Source organism: Callorhinus ursinus, unplaced genomic scaffold (genome assembly GCF_003265705.2).
Source record: "Callorhinus ursinus isolate GAN/ISIS: 27379988/994484 unplaced genomic scaffold, GSC_fseal_2.0 scaffold23, whole genome shotgun sequence".
Taxonomy (NCBI): Eukaryota; Metazoa; Chordata; class Mammalia; order Carnivora; family Otariidae; genus Callorhinus; species Callorhinus ursinus.
The window spans coordinates 24,829,495-24,837,299 of NW_027397085.1; the positions used below are offsets into that span (position 1 = coordinate 24,829,495).

The 7,805-nt window shown below is 39.8% G+C and overlaps 1 non-coding gene across 1 annotated transcript; it reads left to right on the top strand.

Annotated features, from left to right (window-relative positions):
* Window positions 1-6,764: 6,764 nt before the first annotated feature.
* On the top strand, window positions 6,765-6,872 carry LOC112809011 (U6 spliceosomal RNA). Its single transcript, XR_003204488.1, has one exon. It is a non-coding gene; the product is annotated as a U6 spliceosomal RNA (small nuclear RNA).
* Window positions 6,873-7,805: the final 933 nt, after the last annotated feature.

Sequence of the window (7,805 nt, forward strand, 5' to 3'; positions counted from 1 at the left end):
TGAGTTGTAGTTTCAAAGCATTCTGGTCTGAAAATATGCAGGCAATAATCCCAATCTTTTGGTACCGGTTGAGACCTGATTTGTGACCTAGGATGTGATCAATTCTGGAGAATGTTCCATGGGCACTAGAGAAGAATGTGTTTTCCATTGCTTTGGGATGGAATGTTCTGAATAGGTCTGTGAAGTCCATTTGGTTCAGTGTGTCATTTAAAGTCTTTATTTCCTTGTTGATCGTTTGCTTAGATGATCTGTCCATTTCAGTCAGGGGGGTGTTAAAGTCCCCCACTATTATTTTATTGTTGTCAATGTGTTTCTTTGCTTTTGTTATTAATTACCTTATATAACTGGCTGCTCCTATGTTAGGGGCATAGATATTTACAATTGTTAGATCTTCTTGTTGTATAGACCCTTTAAGTAGGATATAGTGTCCTTCCTCATCTCTTTTATTATAGTCTTTGGTTTAAAATCTAATTTGTCTGATATAAGGATTGCCACCCCAGCATTCTTTTGGTGTCCATTAGCGTGGTAAATGGTTTTCTGCCCCCTCACTTTCAATCTGGGGTTGTCTTTGGGTCTAAAATGAGTCTCTTGCAGACAGCATATCGATGGATCTTGTTTTTTAATCCAATCTGATAGCCTGTGTCTTTTGATTGGGGCATTTAGCCCATTTACATTCAGGGTAACTATTGAAAGATATGAATTTAGTGCCATTGTGTTGCCTGTAAGGTGACTGTTGCTATATATTGTCTGTGTCCCTTTCTGGTTTATGCTGCTTTTAGGCTCTCTCTTTGCTTAGAGGACCCCTTTCAATATTTCTTGGAGGGCTGGTTTCGTGTTTGCAAATTCCTTTAATTTTTGTCCTGGAAGCTTGCCATCTCTCCTTCTATTTTCAATGACAGCCTAGCTGGATATAGTATTCTTGGCTGCATATTTTTCTCATTTAGTGCTCTGAAGATATCATGCCAGTCCTTCCTGGCCTGCCAGGTCTCTGTGGATAGGTCTGTTGCCAATCTAATGTTTCTACCATTATAGGTTACATATCTCTTCTCCCGAGCTGCTTTCAGGATTTTCTGTTTGTCTCTGAGACTCGTAAGTTTTACTATTAGATGCTGGGGTATTGACCTATTTTTATTGATTTTGAGAGGGGTTCTCTGTGCCTCCTGGATTTTGATGCCTATTTCCTTCCCCACATTAGGGAAGTTCTCTCTTATAATTTGCTCCAATATACCTTCTGCCCCCCCTTCTTCTTCTGGGATCCCAATTATTCTAATGTTTCATCTTATCATATTGCTTATCTCTCGAATTCTGCCCTCGTGATCCAGTAGTTGTTCATCTCTCTTTTTCTCAGCTTCTTTATTTTCCATCATTTGGTCTTCTATCTCGCTGATTCTCTCTTCTGCTTCATTTATCCTAGCAGTTAGTGCCCCCATTTTTTATTGCACCTCATTAATAGCCTTTGATTTTGACTTGGTTAGATTTTAGTTCTTTTATTTCTCCAGGAAGTGTTTCTCTAATAACTTCATGCTTTTTTCAAGCCCAGCTAGTATCTTTAAAATCATGATTCTGAACTCTAGGTCCGACATCATACTAATGTCCATATTGAGTAGGTCCCTGGCAGACGGTACTACCTCTTGTTCTTTTTGTTGAGGTGCTTTTTTCCATCTTGTCATTTTGTCCAGAGGAGAATAGATGAATGAGAGAACAAAATGCTAACAGGGTAACAACCTCCCCAGAAAATATACTCTAAACAAATCAGAAAAGACTTGAAACCAGGGGAAAAGGGAAAGAAAGAAAAAAGAAAGAAAAAAAAGAAAAAGATAAAAACAAAAATAGAACAAAAGAAAAAAAGCAGAATATGATCAAATATGATCAGGCTGGTGCAGAGATCAGTGCCACACACTAGATTTTGGGTGTATTTTGGTCTGTTCGAAGAAAGTGTCTGCCAAAATTTTAAAGAAAGAAAGACTTATATATGTACAAAATAAGGGTTGATATGATGAAGGGATGGAATATGATTATAAAGATCAAAATTATAGAAAATTTTATAAAAGGAATTGATAAGTTAAGAAGTTGTTTGAAAAAAGAAAGAAGAGGATTTAAAAAAAGAAAGAAAGAAAAAAAAGGGGGGGAGAGAATGTGATCAGGCAGGAGACTAGAACAAAGCCATACACTAGATATTTAGGGTATATCTTGGTCTGTTAGAAGAAACTGTATCTCAAAATTTTAAAGAAAGAACAATTTATATATATATATATGCCAAAAATAAGGGTAACTACTATGAAGGGATAGAATATGACTCTAAAAATGAAAAATAATTTTTTTTAAAAAAGGGATTGATAAGATGTTGGTTGAAAAAGGGAAAAAGAAAAATTAAAAAAAAAAAGACCGTTAAAAAAAATTAACTTTGAAAGACTAAAGAATCATGGTAAAAACGCCATGAATTCTATGCGCAGTATTCCCCTAGCGATGGAGTTTCCCGTTCTCCTTGATCGGTAAACTTGGTCTTGGCTGGCTGTTCGTGCTGATCTTCTGGGGGAGGGGCCTGTTGCCGTGGTTCCCAAATGTCATTGCCAGAGGCAGAATTGCCCCGCCCTTGTCCGACTGGGCTAAGTAATCTGCTCGGGTTTGCTCTCGGCAGCCTTTGTTCCCTGCAAGCTTGCCGTACAGCTTTGGAGGACGAGAGTGAAAATGGCAGCCTCCCAATCTCCACCCGGAAGAGCTGAGAACTCGGGGCCCCGCTCCTCAGTGCACCCCCAGAGAAAAGCAGTCAGTCACTCCCGTCTCCCCAGTCTCCGGCCGCTCTCCGTGCTCACCGGGCCTGTGACCGAGCGTTTCTATCTCTGGCACCCGACCCCATGTGGAGTCTCCAAAACCAGCAGATCCCTGTGGTCGCTCCTCCCGGGGGGAGGAAGGGGAGTCTCCCCGGATCTGCCGCTTGTTGGGTCCCTGCTGGAGGAGCAGTGGCCCGACTGGGCCGCAGATCACAGTTTATGGCAACCCCGAGCTGAGAGCCCATGCCTTGGCTCCGTCTCTGCAGCCGGCTTCCCCGCTCCGATACCTGGGAGCTCTGCCGCACTCAGGCACCCCCGGTCTTTCTCTGACCCCGAGGGTCCTGAGACCACACTGTCCCGCCAGGGTTCCACCTGCCGCTTAGCCACTGGAGCGAAGTCCCTCAGCGGAGCCGACTTCTAGAAGTTCTGATTTTGTGCTCCGCGGCTCTAGCACTTGCCAGAAGCGGCCGACGGAGGCCCCCTCCCCCGCCATCTATCCTCCCAAATATCGCCTCAGATTCACTTCTCCGCACGTCCTACCTTCCAGAAAGTGGTCGCTTCTCTGTTCAGAGAGTTGTTGCTATTCTTTTCTTCGATCTTCTGTTGAGTTCGTAGGTGTTCAGAATGGTTTGATCCCTATTCAGCTGAATTCCTGAGACCTGACAAAATCCAGGTCTCCTACTCCTCCGCCATCTTGCCCCGCCCCCCTCTGGATCCCCTCTTACTTAATTCTTACTAGAGATATTATCATTGTCCCCATTTTAAAGATAAAGAAGATGTGGTTTAGAGAGGTTCAGTGACTTTCCTAGAAGGAAGAATTATGAAGAACAAGGGAGTAAGAAAACAACAGAAAGACAAGCAGCTGTTCTGGGACTGAAGGAGAGCCCATGGGGATGGACATTTTCTTGGCCTTGGCAGCACAGCACTCTGCTCCCTGCTTCAGGCTCTGCAGGGCTCCTACGACATCAGGATCCACTAGCAACAACCATCACCTTCACTTGTAAAATGGAAACCATTGTGTTCTGTTTCTTTATTGCTGCATAACGAGTGCCCCCAAGTGTAGTGGCTTCACACAACAATGCTTTATTGTTACATGTGATTCTGAGGGCTGACCTGCACCTGGCTCTCTAGTTTTTCTGTTATTCTTGCTTTGAGTCTCTCCCATCGTCAGATGGGACCTGGGCTACAGTGTCCTGGGTGGCTTCACTGACTCCCTTACTTCTTCCCCTCTCCTTCAAATCAGCTTCCCACATACCCTCTAGATCTCATCAGCTACCCCTGACTGCAAGAATGGATCCCTTCCTTCAAACCCTGAATTTCTCCTTCACAACTTACATCCCATGTATGGTGTCTGGTTGATTGTCTATCCCCATGGTGGTTTGTGAGTTTCATGAGGGGAGGACCAGCCCCATTTTATTCATCTTTGTATCTTAATTGTTAAATAGAGCACCCCATCTATGTTAAGTGTACAGTAAATATTTCAATAAAGGCATGAATGACCACTAGGAAATACATCTTTTAGTGTTCAGGGGTTGTCTTTTCTCTTAAATCCCAAACATTGTTTTTCTAGGTTCTATAAAGTGAGTCTACACACATCAAATGAAGAAAGAAGATGTACTACCTGAACTATCCCAACAATTCAAATGAGGCACTTCATTCTCAATTATTTATAAATTGAAATTGGTTTGTGAATGTTATAAGATTATCTGGATAATTTTTTCAATTAATTTCTGTTCATTTGATTAGATATATAAACCTAAAAATAAAAATTCTTACATTTGATAAAGTTGGGGGGTTTTTAAATCTGTATTTCTGCCCATTAGCTGACATAGTTTTAGGGGAGCAAGAAAAGCCATGGTCAAATCTATGTCTGTATAGGAAGGCTGGAGGAAATGTTTATCAATTCTTAAAAAAAAAAAGTTTCCTAGCTCCTTGGTTTTGGCACTTACAGGCTTTGCCTCCATAAATACATAAGAAGTGTTCAATGGAAGTATACTGATACAAATGCTATAATCTGCCTTGGGAGAACTGGCTGATGGGGAAACTTGACTTGTAAGACAATATTGCTTTGGTGATCTCAGCCTACCTACTGACTCTTTTTCAAGGGTTTTATTCAGAGACAGCATGCTACAAAAGATAAAGTAAAGCAGATCAACAGTTACTCAAACCACATTAGAAACCAGGTTTGTTGAGTTTCTTTGCTGGAGACATTTTGATAAGCATACATCATCTTTAATCTTTATTTCTATTGGGGCTGTCTCATTTTCAGTGCTTCTTGCCTCTCAAAATTAAACTGTGGTTATTACTTGGACACCTTTAGAGCTTATTCATTCCAGTAGGAGTTTTCTTTGAGCTCAGCCTAGGAAATGTACTCCCAGTGCAGCTACATGAACCCCAAGTTTAACTTCATAAAAGTAACCATTTCTGTTTGTCAATTTCTAATTATGAAATATCCAGCTGAGGAAGAAATTCATAAACGAAGAGCCAGGCATCTCTTCCTAACTGATCCAAAGATTTGCCTGTGCGCTCCTGCTTCTGTATGTGGTTCAATTTCACTATCTTCACTATTATCCTTTCTTCATTGTCTTCTTTTCATCTGAACATTTTTCCCCTTATTTCTCCAGCATGGCTGCAATTTTTCCCTCTATCCTTTGAGGATAGGGTAGTCTGTAATTGTATATTTGGTTTTGTGTAATACCTCTAATACTTATTAGGAGTGGCATCAAATGTATTCTTATATATTTGATTTGTACTTGAGGGAATTTAGGGACATTGTCTGTTTTATCTCTACGAGATCCACTGTAACTAAAATAGCGTCCAGTACATCATAAGCACTCAAGGCATATTGTTGCATGAAGAAATGAGTAGAACACAAGTGAGGGTTGAAATGTGAAAATTGTCTTCTTTACCAACTTGGCAAATATGTTGCCAAACAATTTTGCTCTCAGAAAACATTGCATCATTAAGTGTTTGTCATTTGTTAACTGAACAGATTGATTTCACAGGTTCTATTGACCCAATGAAACATTCAATGTTGGACACTCACCACCTTATATCAACTCTGAGAAGTCTAGATTAAGGGAATGGAAAAAGGATGAATATCAATTTAGGATCCATGTTGAAAGGAAGAGTCTTTAAGGCCGTGAGATTGGACCTTGAGTATGTATTTCAGTGTCTTCAATCCAGTTTAATTTCAAATACTATTAGTCACAAACAAGGGCAGAAAGAGATTTCTCTTTTCCAGAAGTGAACTCTTGAGCCACATCCAAAGCTATCACCTCAGATGAAAATAATATGATTTACCACAAGAAAAGTTTCCATCTCTTTTTATCCAGGGTTAGAAATAGGGGACCATGTGTAACAAGTTTGTTCAGGATGCTAATGATGCCATCAGATTCTAAGTCATAGGATGCAAAGTGATGATCTGAAGACCAAATCTGGCCCACAGATGTATTTTATTTGATCTACACTATTATTTTTTCATTGAATTAGTTGCCAATATAGAAAGTCAGGAGAATGCATACAGAACCCTGGTTTTCTCCCCCACCACCCCCTTTGAAAAAGAAAACCAAAAGATACAGCAAATTGGACCCACAATCCCCAATTATACTGACAATTAGCTGGTGTTCAAGTTCAAATTGCCATGATTGGCTGCTTCTCTACCATAGTCCCCCACTGCCTGTTTTTACTCTAATACTGAAGAATTTCGATTTGCCATCCCTCATCACCCTGCACAGTTTTCTTTCTTACAGCCCACCCACCTCATCTATTTCTTTTATCTGTCTGGGCCCTGCATGTAACTACCATCTTGAATGTCACAAATGTTGTTAAATTTCCATCTTTCTGGCTGAGAGTAAATATGCAAGTGTTCTGACTGTGGCTCTACTGTCATCATTCCAAGTCAGCTGGCTGATTCCATTCATTCCTCTGAAACTTCTGTGTGCATGTGGCCCCTAAAGAGGCGGGGGTGGGATCAGAGAAAGGATAAGCTCTGTACTCCCTTCAGCAGCATATATACTAAAATGGGAGCGATACAGAGAAGATTAGCATGGTCCCAGCGCAAGGAGAAAAAGGACAAGGTGAGTGAAAGAACCAGTTATTTCTGTGGCTCTGAATAAGTAGGGTTGTCAAAAGAAGAGGAAGACTAATCTGAGTGTGTATAATGCCCATGATTCTTAGAGCACATACTATGTATTTATGTATACGACTAGTGCTATATATACATATATATGTATATAATCACTCACAAAATCACTTATATTGTCCCCCTAGGGACATGTAAGGGTTTTTTTTTTCAAGTTAATTTTAGCTATACAATTTTTTTCATCGATTTCCTTAATTTTTTTTATTCGGTTAAGTTACTTTTATTACCATAGTACCTGAATATTATAAATATAAAATTAGATTAACAGTAAAATGTATATAGCTTCTAACATATTTATACCCACAATACATTGACAATTAAGTGCAAACAAAGTAACACAATACAAGCCAAGTGGCTAACACCAATTTAATATGACTGTTGATGTTGCTTTGCTGTAATAAGCACTAACAACAAAAGAACACTTACTGCATGATACGGGTTCTTTTGATGAAATCACACTGTACAAGTACAGGGTACCTTTTCTGAAATCCTTGGGGCAAGATGTAATAGAGAATTTTGAATGTTTCTTATTATAGAAAGGGGCAATACACAATAAATGCACTAATATTTTATAGTGTAACATATGAATATTCATAATAAATGGATAACTAAAAACTATAAATAGACTCATGTCAGCGTGGGTCAGGTTTCATACCAAATAAGTTTGTCATAAACTTAAAAAAATGGCTGGGTCATTTAACAAGTCCTACAGCCTTGAGAGAATTACTCAATTTCAGTGATCTCATCCACGAAATAATTTCATTAGAAGAGAGTAACTAGCCTGTGACCTGCAGCCAGAAAGAAAACCAGGATGTTTATGCATGGCCACCAGTAGTTGCAGAATAAATACTATACTAGGATAAGTGTATTCCTTTATCGAGTAGGTATAT